We start from the raw sequence: 12,088 nt of genomic DNA, 5'->3' as shown, positions 1-12,088 counted from the left end.
TTAAAGACCATATATTTTGTCTTTTTGATGTTAACCACCAGATTCCTCCTCTTGCAAAACTGACTAAATTCCTCTAATACACGCTGCATCACCAAAAAGGGTATCATCAGCAAACATTAATGTTGGAAATTTGTGGTTAGCTAGTTTTGGGGAGTCAATATCCTTAAAGGGAATAAGGTCTTCAATTAACCCGTTAAGAAAGAGCAAGAAGAGAGTTGGTGCAAGCACACAGCCCTCCCTCACCCCCTTTTCAACGGGAAAAGGTGCCGTCAGTTTCCCATTCCAGCTGAACCTTACTCTCGCGAATGTTCCCTCGTGGAGGCGCCTGAGCTGGTGGCATAAGTAGGGTGGAGCCCCCATATCCAAAAAAATGCCCCACAACTGACCACGATCCACCATATCAAACGCTGATTTAAGATTCACGAGTGTGAGGTAAAGGCTCCCACCCTCCAAAACTATATGCTACCAATAGATCAATTGAAGCCTGAATAACTGATCTATTGTTGATGTTTTACTTCTAAAGCCTGCTTGCAAGGGGGTTAAAATATTAAGGTCCTCTATCTATTCTTGGAGTCTTCCTAATAATACTCTGGAAAAGATTTTTTGGGTCACATCAATAAGGCTAATTGGCCTATAATTTACGAGTTCAATGGGGGACCCCTTTTTATATATTGGGATAATCTCTGCCCCTGCCAAAGTGTGGGGGGGCGGCAAACCTTGAAGGATTGCATTACATTTTAATTGAAGGTATGGAGCCCACACTACCTGTTCATTTCTATACAAATCCCCGAGGATTCTATCTAACCCAGGAGCTTTGTTTGGTAATACCTTAGCAATGAAAGCTTACATCTCAGCCAACATACAGGCCGCTGTGTCCCCAGAAAAGTTTAAAATTTGGCAGTGAACCGAGATCCCACTCGTACTGGGACCATTGTGTGAGCTTGAATACAGATCCTTAAAATAAAGACGCCAGGCATCCTTGCCAATATTAGGCTCAAAGGTAGTCCTTCCCTCAATTCTTCAGGCATGGACTAAATTCCAGAAACCTCTTGTATCTTTATGGTCCAAGGCATTCGATTTTGCCTGCCATCTTTCCATGTCCCATCCAGATTTTGCTTGTAAAACAGTTTTTTTTTTAAAAAAAAGCCTACTTTCACTTATGCTTAAGCTGTCACCCCCTTTGAGGAATTACAGCAATGCTCTTTTTGGATCCCTACATGACAGATTATACCAAAGATTTCTTTATTTTAACATTTAGAATTGTGAATTCTGTCTGTATAGTATCTTTTTTAAGCTTTTTCGATTGCTTACATGCATAAATAGCCTTCCTAACCTCCTGTTGAGATATCTCAAGCTCTAGGTTTTCTTGTTGGGCGGAATTCAAGGAGGTGAGGTTGATCTGATTCAGCCACTCCCTTGCACAGTTGCTATCTAACTCATTCTCTTAATTGTACAGGTCTTGAAAGAAGGTGAAAAAGGCTTTTCCGATCTCTTCATCGTTAACTGCCGATGCATTAGTATACTCATTATCAATTTCTTTTATAAGATTTTGTACCCTGTCAGTTTTGACCTTCCATGCCAAAAGTTTACTAGCCCCCTCACTCTATTCAAAATGGGCAAGCTTACTAGCTTCTGATTGTTTCGAGACCCTGGTCTGAATAATATTCTCTAAATGATCCTTCAAAGTTCTCAATTTCGCAATATGTGCCTGGCATGTTACTTGGTCATCCTCAATATTGATCTTCCTTTCAACCTCCTTCATTTCACACTCGATGTGTGCAACTTCCTCCCTTTACTGCCTGTTCTTATAAGAGGTCCTACTAAACCTCTCAGATAGGCATCAGGGCATCCCAAACCACTGGAATCTCTGCCAAACCTCTGTTTATATTTAGGAAGAACTCTGTCTCCTGAGATAAGTAACAGGCTTCTGATTCATCTAGAAGAAGTGTACGATTGAATGTCAACATCCTCAGTTGTTGTTTTTCTAACAAATTTAGATCCATCTATACCACCACATGGTCTGATAGGTGGGGAGTCAGATAACATATGTCTTCAACTTTGCCCCTCAAATCATTACTGCTCAAGATGTAATCGTTCCTTGATGTATGTCCGTATTTTCAATTTTAAAATGAGACACCTAATTAAACACCTGATTTTTCCCTCCAGATAGCGGGTACAGCGTTCTGTCTCATCATCATCTGAAGGTATGTCCTGGATTTAGACTAAACATTTGCCCTGCTACTTGGGGATTTGTCCATATGAGGGTTCAAGACTATGTTAAAGTCTCCAGCTAAAATGGTCAAATCTGGAAATCCCAACAAGTTCGCAAAAATGGTTTTCAGAGTGGAGGGGTTGTCCTGGTTGGGGCCGTAATAGCCTACTACTGTTAAAAAAGTACCCTTAACAAATAATTTGATAATGACCGACGTGCCACTTGGGTATGTCATAGTTTTTAAAAGACGAGCATGTGCTTGTTTTTTAACTAGAATGGCTACCCCCCTAATATTAGCTCTTTGACAGGAACTTACACAATGCTTCACCCATCTGAGCTTTCCACAGATCCCACTTATTTCTTCACTCGGGAGATATGTTTCCTGTACGATAATTAGCTATGCAGGAGAGTCTTTAAGATATTGAAGAATGTTTTCCCTCCTTTTTTTGACCCGGAGACCATTAACATTCCAGGATAAACACTGTAACGTTCTCACGGGGGATTAAAAAGCAGAACCCTGAGAATGCCCTATCTCCCCAAGTATCAACACCAAACCAAGACCAATAACCAGTAGAAACCGATTATGCCAAAAGGCGAATGAGGATTTTTAAAATCTTTTTTACCCCAATTCTCCCCTACCCATGCATCCCCTTCCCACCCATGAACCCTTCTCTGGAGAACGCCACCCCATTTACATGGACTGTAGTGAAGTGTACTTCCTATATCCCTGATAGTCTCTGCGCATCGGAATAATATACACTATAGTTTTGACATAGGACTATGTTCAGTATTTCTCTATCAAGCACATTAAACGTAATTACTGGTGTGTGCCAGCTTATTCAGAGGTCACTAGAAACTTCACGAATGAACAAGAAGAGATTTGTTTCTGACAACTGCATAAACATGACAACATTGTTTCCCTTTAGAATCGGAACAGTCTCAGGATCGTGGAAACAATCGATAACAGTTTCACTCAGTCAATAGTGCATGCTTCGTTTCAACAGAGTTACACAGATATATATAGAAGGGCGTTTCAATAAAAGGGTTTATTGAACAGTCTTATTTCTCGAGCAAGAGATGTGAGCTGCTACAATCGTAAGACAGAATGCGAAGTATGATACACATAGCGTTAGCAGTAAGATAAAATAATACTGCAATAGCATGCTTGTAGCTATGACATATATTCATTAAAATACATAAATACATACATAACATAGGCTAAAATGTGAATACTCATCTGGTGCTTCCAGCTAGTTCTACTCCAGTGTACCTAACCTAAATGTAGTGCGAGGTAAGAAGTAGGTCCTGTTTTTCTATAGTCTAGTTTAGCTATAGTTTAGATTGGTGTTGCCAAGATTTGCTAAAAGTCCCTCTAGGTTCTAGTCTGCTCCATACCTTAGAATGAGAGAGGTTGGAATCTGTTTCTGGGTCTCAATCTCTAACACTGCACCCAGAAACACTGGAGCTGGATTCTCTGTGAGAAGGATGACAGCGTCTGATCAGTGCATCAGGCGGGGACTTGATCTCCTTCTGAACTTGCCATGGCTATCTGCGTAGCTATGCCATGCAAGTATACAGCTGGATCGTACTGTGGTTTGCCATGGCAAGTGAAGGTATATTCATACCTTGAAGGTGTTTAGGAATGCCAGTATTGACGTAAAAGTCGGGCAGAGGAACGTCATGAATGGACCCCTAAGGAATAGGCGTGCATGCATAATAACAGAGTTCTTGGAAAAATCAATAATCCAAGCAAGGGGAAGTCCTAAAGGCTTAAGAGTCTGGTTTTCCAAGAATTCGTTGTGACGTGGATGGACGGATATAGGTGACCATGCCTGTATTCGGTTAGCATAGATAATGCCTACATTTATTTTATTTATTTATTTGTTTTAATGGTTTTATATAGTGCTGTATAGACCCAGAGGTATCAGAGCACTTGACATGAGTATCAGATCATAGTTGCAGGTTACATTGTTACTGAGGTTACACAGTTACAAGAGCATAGCAACATATTTACATGTAAGGTTGAGATAAACAATAAGCACATGTACGTAAGGGAAAAAGCAGGCAAGGGGAGAGAACAAGGGAGAGTAGGAGCAGGGGACGTAGACAGTGAATGAAGTAGGGAAAGAGGAGGGGAGGGTGAGAGAAACAGCATGGAAAGAGGAGGGAGAAGGCAACGGGGACACAAACTGGTAGATGAGTCAAAGCTGCGTCCAAAGTCCAGTAAGCTGTGATCCTAGAGGAAGTGGTATCATTTCCCGTCTCTGTTGCGAGAGGCTCCCTTTATGCAGTGGACTCTCTCAGAGGGGTCTCTGAGACTCCAAGGCCTACATACTGGATCCTTCCCCAAAAAGAGGAGAGGGAGTGCTGTGGCAAGGGGTGCCATCCCTTACCTCAGGTGTGAGTGGCTCCTTTGGCGCTGTGGACTCTCTCAGCTAGTTTGCTAAGACTCCAGGGTATGAATATAGGATCTTTCTCCAACAAGGGGAGAAGGAGTGCTTAGTCAAAGGGCGCAAATGACAGGGGGCTAGGCAGTGTAGCAGGAAAGAGGAGAGATTCAGGGGAGAGGAGGGGATAGGAGCAAGGGAAGTAGACAAGGAGAGAAAGAGTACTAAATGGGAACAAACAGCATCAGTTTAGGGAACAGACTGTTTTCTCTCTGTGGCCATGAGTTTGCCCCATCTGAAGGGAAAACCCAGCACAGGCCATTCCAGAAGCATTGCCATACAGTACAAGAAGCACACAGTTTGTAATTCTTCTATTTCTAGTGGTCGTAGAAGAAGTTCAAAATGGGTGTTAGCCACCCGGAAATTCAAAATGGGTGCCAGTCCAAAGTCAATATTTAAAAGTTCAGAAAAATGAAGACCCAGCAAAGGCAATTAGGAGTGTACCACAGTGTCAATATCAGCCATAAGAGACTTCAATCTATCGTCTCCCATTATCGAAATCCTTTGTTGTCCTGCCCCTTGCTGCAATTTTGTTCGTGTGAGGGTGGGCTTTGGTCAGATACGCACTTACTCACACAGACTGTGCTCGGACGTGATTCTGAATATGGCATCGGCAATGCCACTGGAAAGGGACTCTGGATGAGTGCAGGACACCTTCCCCACAAGCGGCCCGATCCATGACTATGGCACACAATCTATCTGCTGAAACCGGGGATGGAGCCCTCCATGTTGGTCTGAGGTGAGCTGACTGCTGAGCGGAGTGCATTGTCCCCTAGGCCCTGGGTGTGCAGAGACGGCATGCAGTGCAAACTAGCACTAATGAGCTATAGGCTTTAAATGACACATTGCTCCAGCTTCTATTTGATAATCAGCTCCCCTAGACCAGAAAAAAGTATAACTGGTGAAAACCGATCTAGAGCACAAACCTTAATCTGCTGCTTTACAAAGCTCACGCGGCATTCTCAGTTATCGAGTTGCATCGTCGTAACGGCAGCGATTACAGAGTCAGGCATCAGTCATCCATAAAACGCCAGCAAGTTGGTATTGTCCCGCTTCACTTCACTTTATTCCTCAGTCCGCATAGAAATGAAGGCAGGTTGTATGTTTTTTTGCTAGTTTCGTGACTTGCCAATTTATATCCATGGTGCGCCGATCAAAGCCAAACCATCAACTATGTTTTTCTTTAGAAAGTGCACCTCTTAAGTGGTGAACATAGCCACCACTAGTGCAGCACTCGATCCGAAGTAGACATCACAGTTCTCGGAGCTCCGACAATTCGAAAAACCTCTTGAATATCTTTATTCCAACTCCAGTAGCGGCGCAGCTTCCTGCCTGCTCAGGATGGGCCGCCATCTCAAAACCAGGCACTGTAGAGCATTGAGCCGCCAGCCGGTTTCACTACAACTTGATGAATCCCAACAGTGCCCTCCATGCACAACCAGGACCTGGCTATTCCTAAATATGGGCAATGCGAATTATGGCTATTTAAGAACATAAATCGGGAAACCTATATACGGTATCGAAATCGACACACACCACCCACTCCACTTTTGTATGAACAAAATTACTAAGTCCTAAACAAGCTAAACATATCTGAAATAGAGTTTCGCATGATTTGCTAAAACACGTTGTAGTATTCTGGGTTTAGTGTTTATGTTACTGCTCTTCTATGCTCCAAGCTACTCTGCTAGTGTGAGTGTTCCAGGTTAGAATGTGAGTATGATTGACATGGATGGAATGCTTGTGTGACTGGTATGAGGTTGGCAGTTGGAGTATGGGCTGAGTAGCGAAGAGGCTGCTCCTGGTGGGGCTGCTTGTTCCAGCATAATACTTCCTGTAAACTTATTTATGGCTTAATAAACCTACTTCTAATCTCAACCACTACTGCCTCGGCTACATCCTTACTAGTATGTATGGACCTACATACTACACATGTCTAATAACATATTTCTAAAAAATGCATTTAAAAGTGTTGCTATGCATAAAATATAATGGCGCTGTACATATTAAAGCAATGTATCATTCCAGGCATATATTTACAGTAAATGCTAAATGAATGAACATGAGTGTATACATTATGAAATGGGTCGTAAATACAGAAGAAAAAAGGCCCGTTACTAAAAACTGGAAGTTTTTCAAAGAATACTATTCTCTATGAATAGTTCTACTATAAGCATATTACTGTGCCAAAAAATGAAAAAAACTAATTTGGAAACAAAATTCATCACAGGAAAAAAGATCCAAAGTTAGTCTTTGTTTTGAAAAATGAAGGTCAAATTCAGAGTTCCTCAGTACACTGTGTGCCAAATCAAAAGTCAGTGCCTGGGGATGGAGAAAACATAAAATCTTCTAATCCTGTACACAAAAAGTCCTCTACACTTGTAGATGAAAGTTGGATTATCTCGTTTAGAAGACTAACCGCATGCAGATGAGAAGCATCGCCTTCAGCATTGTTCACATCAGCAATGTTCGTATCGGATGTTACCTGTGTGCCTGTTGTCTCCTCTCATACCTCAGCAGTAGTAATTTGCATCTGTGAGATCTCAATTAATGCCATCTTCAGAATTGGTAGCCGCTGGGGACAAAACAGAACATTGGACGTTACCGGGTCCAGCAGAGTATTGATACCCGTAGGCAAGACTGATGGGAGTGTTAGACAGATGTCCAGCAGGCATTCGTCACCGCAAAGCAGGCAGCATAGAACAGGTAAGATGCAATCTTGCCAGATTGGTCTGAATGAAAGAAACCATGTGGTATTTAATTCTCGTAGACAAGGTAAACCCAAAATGTGGACAATGCTCTGCCGACACTTCATCCCTGCAGAGCTCTCTCCACGGTGAATTGGGTGTCGCTGGTGATGTGGCTTGCCATATCATAGCAGTAGGAATAAAAAGAGGATCACTGCTACAAGTGCTAAAAGGAGCGGCAGCCCGCCAAACACAGAGTGCACGAAGTTTGGAATAATTCTGAGGACTGCTTGAAAAGGTGCTAACAGTCCTGAACACACATTCTGAAATACATGTACAATACTGCTCAGACATGTTTAAGATATGACTTAACATTTCTGAGAAGTGTATAGGGAAGTTTGTATTCAAAAGAGCATGTATCTTGGCAGAAGTCCTTGCGACTTGAAGATCATAGGTTTCTTTGGCAAAGGTCAGTGGCACTGTTTTTTGCAAAAGAATGGCTTTCATTTTGCTTAGAGTATCAATTCGTATAGAAGAGATGTCCAGTGAAGACCATAAAAGCAACTCCCTGACTGTGTCTATTTGTGGAAACAAGACTTGCATACAGCAAGTGACCCTGGATGTAACTGTTACTAGATATGGAATACCTGGCAACATGCCGCAGCAGCTGTGATCATTCAACATGAGGTAACTACTATTTGAAAGTTGTCCAAAAATTGGATTAATCACGCAGCTGGTGAACCTTGCAGGTGACAGGATGAGTTGGTAGGGAACCATCACAGGTCCCATGTAAATTAATAACCTGACAAAGTAGATAACAGCTTAGTGCGTTTTCACAGTTTGTACCGCTAAGAAACACTTCACGCCCTCCAGTCCAACATCTGTGTGGGTAAGGTAAATCCCAGGATGTCTTGATGTATTCTTCACCAAAACTTTCATTTTGCCTGCTGGTATATGTTTTAAGCAATACTGAAAATGGAAAATTGTAACAGGCAAAGTAATTTTACCTTGTATGATCCACTCAGTGGCTGGTATTTCTGGTACAGTGAATGGTAATTTTTCCAGTTTTTCAATGCTTAGCACTGCATAGTTTGCTCCCCTTTGTGCCAGTTTGATCGGTTTATCAGTGAGATTGAATTCTGAAAACAGTGACAGAGTGTTGATTAATCGCCAAGGCACATAGCCTGCAAGAATATTTTGTAGCGTCCAGCCTAATAGCATGAGACAGTGTAATTGAGACTGACAATGTTGCAACATGACCAAGTCTTGTTCCAGGATGTCTATGGCAGGAGATACAATACTGTCCAATGAATATATCCTGGACGACAGAGTCGTTTAACCATTGTCTACTACAGAGAGAGATTTCTCTAAATTAATAAGATCAATTTCTCGTATTAGTTCTGCAGTTTCTGCTTCGGTAATCTTCCATATTTCCTTATAAGCAGCGTAGATACTGGCATATATGAAACATTTTTGATGCAGTTTTCTTGGTCTTAGCAAGAATTTCCTAAGGTCTGCACCATCTTTAAGTAAAGATAAGTGTTGTTTTACATCCTCTAGTGTAGCTTTGTTTAGCCAATCAAGGCAAAATCTCCCTGCACTGTATGTTGTTACTACCCCTGGATGCTGCCTTTGAACATAGCATGAGTCTGGCCTATTGATAGTGAAACCCTGTGTTTTGTTCAGGAATCAATCTTGACAGTAGTTTGTATCTGTGGGCCAGAGCAACCATTTATTCCAACCTGGATCTGATCTGTAGTGATGCTAAATAGTATGTACGTCGAACACCCCCTGTGTAGTGCTAATCCTTGCAGGTGCAGGTATGGACGAAGTGTTCATGTCTTTGATCTTGGCTATCCCAAAGCAAGACATTTGTTGGACAGTGTCATTCAAAAACATAATTTGTTCAGGGATGATACAGGCTCTAAACTAAGCTTCTACCCCCTGCACATGCCAATCTTTTGTACCCCAGACAGTTTTTGCATCAATTTTGTCATTCCAAAAGTTGAAACCCTGTGTAGACAGTTGGGCAATAAAGGCTGCAGAATAAATCTGTTTTGTATTGGTTAACATACTTTTCGTTCCTGTCTTGTTCACATTTTTAAAGTAAAACGTTTCTGGATTTGACAAGTTGAGCCCTGAAAAATATGGAAACTTCTTTGCAAATGTTTTTGAACTACCCTTTGGAGGTGTGGGACAATGTTCCCATTGGTTATACATATATACATTTCTAGGTGATGCACTTTTATACAAGAAATGATGACCATAATGGTTATAACAATACATATGTTCATAGTCTGATGGACCCGCTAAATATTCATGATTAGGGAATACTGCAGACATTTCTAAGTCTGACATCATATTATTAACAGTCTTGAAGTCCTAATCATCAGAAAAGGTACTAGAGGTAAAAAAGGCACTTAAAGAAATCTTAAATAAGTGTGGAATCTTCAAAAGTTCAGACGGACCAAAAATGTCATTTTCAGTTCTGTCCCAAACTATACCATCTGGTATAGAAATGGCTGTGATGTTCACTGCTGACAAGTCTCTCGCTTCACGTTGGGATGATTTGTGTGGCTGGAGAAGTAAGATCACTCTTTCACTTGCTGTGTCCATTTGAATATATCTTCAATTTATCAGCACACCCAGTGTTATTACCAGAGCTAACCAAAGTAGAAAGAAAATAATTCCCTAAACAATCCATAGTTCAATACCTGGTGAAACTAGAAAAGTCTTTTTCAGGCGATGAAAAAAGTTTGTTGCTTGTTCTTTGATAGTTTTTTGTGCTGCTGTTGTTTCAGGTTGGCTGGGATCTTCAGAAAACATATCAAAGTTATTGAAATAGCCAGAGGCAGTTCTGTCAATGGTTGGAATTGCATCAGGATTTGTTGAAATTGATGGAACCAAATGATCACTTGTTACTTTGTTGTAGACAGCTTTATCAGGACGAACTGTTATTTGGGTCTCAAGAGGGACGAGTTCCATAGCTTTGTTGTTTAGCCCTTCATTTCTCACTGTAGAATGTTCAAAGCTGATGAGTCTCTCAGTTTGAACCTCTTGGATTGTAGCTAGTGGAGTGTGTCTGCTACATTGTCGGAGTCCACAAGGTCTACTGCTTAGTATCGGCCACATAGTGTGGTTTGATCAGGTCGCTGGACACAAATATTTTCTCCTTTTTACCAGCAAGGGGCCGCAGAAGTTCTGTTATTAATCCGTGGATTGCTAGGACAAGTAATGGTTGTCTGTAAGAAGGGCCAAATTCCTTCTTGTCAGTGATCTTTTCTCTTACTAGATCACCAAGCTTTGGAATCCAGACAGGCTTTGCTGTGACGGCCTGATTTTCCCCAGTGGTGGCTGGCTTCAGGAACACGTTGCTTTGTTTTGTTCTTAGTTCATTTAAGTCCTGTAAAACAGCTAAGCGATCTTTGATATCAAATTGCTTATTTTCCACCACTGTTCTGTGACAATCAAGGTCTAGTACCAACATTCTAATCCCAAATAGGACCTTATATGGAGTGACACCCCTAGAAAACTTCTTGGCAAATTGTTAAATGCACGTTAGACCCCATAAAGATGTTTGACCCACCCATCACCCGAACCTAATACCCTAGCTGTTATAGACTGCTTTATGTCCTGATTTCTTCTTTCCACAACCAAATTTCCCTCAGGATGGAATGGAGAACCACAATGCTACACCCAAACTGGCCATGGCTTCGTTGTAAGCTCAAGAGCTAAACGCAGGACCCTGGTCAGAGTGTATTGTGCCAATTGCGTATGTGCCAATAAAGACTCGCACATCTTTTATAACAGTTTGAGAGTTAGCTGAGCGCTGAGGCCACATACAAAGGAACCTTGACTTAGTGTTTGTGGGACTGCATTCGTCCAAAGGGATGCCTGCATGTAGATAGTCTAATGCTATCTAACAATGGTGTCTGTACTGGGCTGGCTACGCTGTAGTCAGGTGTCTGATGGTGTTCTGTACTGCGATCTCTTTTGCAGTCTATGCAGTTCTTGATGAAGATGTGAATCAGTGTATTCATCCCTGGCCACCAGAACATCTCTTTTAAAGTTAACATTGTTTTAGAGATCCCCAGATGTATCAGACCCTCTCCCAGATGTGCTTCATACATCAAAGCCTCTCTTTGTTCCATGTTTGGAATTACCCTATCCCCCACTCCAGGGATTCAAGCAAACTGAACGCTGTTAGCATCAATTATATATGACTATTTGAGTGGAAACTTTTTAGGTAGCGGCATCGCTGCCTTTGCTTGAAGCGTTGACAGACAGTATTATTTCACTGTCTATTTTCATTTTTGAATGAGTGATTGCAGCTACGGAAGCCATTTGCACAGCCCCTTTCACGGCTTCATCAGCCAATGAATTCCCTTCAACGTGAACGCCTTCACGTCGATGACTCAGAGTGTGTATCACGTGAATGTTTTGTAGTCCGTCTTGCAACTGAACTACTTGTTCCCAAAGCATTGTGTGCTTGATTGTGCCACCTTTTGCATCTTTGAAACCGTTTTGAAGCCAATTCTGTAAATATTCATTGTAAGAATGAACACAGTAAAAAGAAGTGTTGGGAAATTGTGATCTGTATTTTTAGGTGCCATTATGAATGCTTGTAGTTCAGCTTACTGAGCTGTAAAATGTTCCAGCGATCACGTTTTTGTGCCCATAGGTCTGAATTTGCCATGGCGCATACGACATTTAACGTATGCACATGCTGCACTATAAGATTG

The sequence above is a fragment of the Lissotriton vulgaris genome, unplaced genomic scaffold (assembly GCF_964263255.1).
Source record: "Lissotriton vulgaris unplaced genomic scaffold, aLisVul1.2 SCAFFOLD_1480, whole genome shotgun sequence".
NCBI classification, from domain to species: Eukaryota; Metazoa; Chordata; class Amphibia; order Caudata; family Salamandridae; genus Lissotriton; species Lissotriton vulgaris.
This window is presented reverse-complemented; position numbering follows the sequence as displayed.